General features: G+C 40.0%; 1 pseudogene; it reads left to right on the top strand.

The window, feature by feature from the left end:
• The first annotated feature begins 539 nt into the window (after positions 1 to 539).
• LOC145996556 (protein GVQW3 pseudogene) lies at positions 540 to 980 on the top strand (annotated as a pseudogene).
• The last annotated feature ends 509 nt before the right edge of the window (positions 981 to 1,489 follow it).

Raw genomic sequence — 1,489 nt, 5'->3', positions numbered from 1 at the left:
AGAGCAAGGAACTGCCTCCCTAATGACATAAGAAACTCTTCTTCTCTCGGCAATTTCAAATCAGAATTAAGAAAGCATCTTCTGGAGGCAACTTACCAGTACTGAAAACAAGGAAAGACAATAAAATGAAACCCTTGATCTAAATTTTTAGGACAAACACTGACCGACTTTTCTGTATTTTAAATTCATCAGTGGAACTTACTTTACGAACGATGTAATATATGTGTATTTTTGTGTTTTGTCATTTTGTGTTTTTTTCTTTTTTGTGTTTTTTCTTGTTTCTTTTTGTGTGTTTCTTCTCTTTTTGTGTTATTTTCTTTGGTATTTTGATGTTTTATATATTGCAAACTCTTAGATATTTCAACTAAATTTGTAAAATGTGAAGTAGAGATGGTTAAGTGTAAGAAAAGACTTGTGCCTTAACTTCGCCATCCAAAAGAAGAAGTAAATAAATAAATAAATAAGTATCGGGATTGATTTTGTCTGGTCAATGGGAAGGGGTGGAGGACGGTCTCTGTGAGTGGGATTGGTGTTGCGGAATGTCGTGTGCGCTAGGAGACCCAGCACAGTTTCCTCCGAGCCTTTGGAGTGTGCAGGTCATGCCTGAAGTGAAAGTGTGTTTAGTGCTAGCCTCGAGAGTGAAGATGCAGCGAACCATCGAGCAGCATTGTGCCATCAAATTTTGCGTTAAACTGAACAAATCTGCTACAGTGACTTTTGATATGATCCGTGAGGCTTACGAGGACGAAGCCATGTCCACAATGCATATTTTTGAGTGGCACAAACAATTCAAAGATGGCCGGGAATACATCGAAGATGAACAATGTGCTGGACGTCTGACATCGATCCGAAATGCTGAAAATGTGTCCAAAGTGCGAGAACTTCTGAACAGTGATCGCCGGTTAAGTGTTCATTTGATAGCACAGGAGTTAAATTTACTGAAAACCACTGTGCATTCAATTGTGACCCATGATGATTAGGGTCCATCGCATCCGAAGGGAGATCGCCGATTCTTGGTTGCTGCATCATGACAATGCACCCAGTCACACATTGCTAATTGTGAGTGAGGCACTGGCCAAACATTGTGCACAATACCCTACAGTCCAGATATGGCTCCCCCGACTTCTTTTGTTCCCTCGGATCAAAAGGAGCCTGAAAGAACATCGTTTTGGGACGATTGAGGTGGTCGACGAGGTGCCTGAACAGCCTTGCTGTTGCCAACTTCCAGGGGATGTATGAAGAGTGAAAAAAGCGCTGGCAGCGGTGTATTGATGCAGGAGGGTCATATTTTGAAGAATATTAACACACTGTATATATATATATATATATATATATATATACATTTATTTTTATGACTTCAGTCCTGATACATATTGGACGTAGTTTGAGAGATCACAGGCACCATTGTGATTCCTTGTGCTGAAGTATAGAGACACCAAATTTTAGGGTGTACCACCCACTTTGCTCTTGGATTTTATGATTTAACTAA

Source organism: Lepisma saccharinum, chromosome 12 (assembly GCF_977018435.1).
Source record: "Lepisma saccharinum chromosome 12, izLepSacc3.1, whole genome shotgun sequence".
In the NCBI taxonomy this organism is placed as follows: Eukaryota; Metazoa; Arthropoda; class Insecta; order Zygentoma; family Lepismatidae; genus Lepisma; species Lepisma saccharinum.
This window is presented reverse-complemented; position numbering and strand designations above follow the sequence as displayed.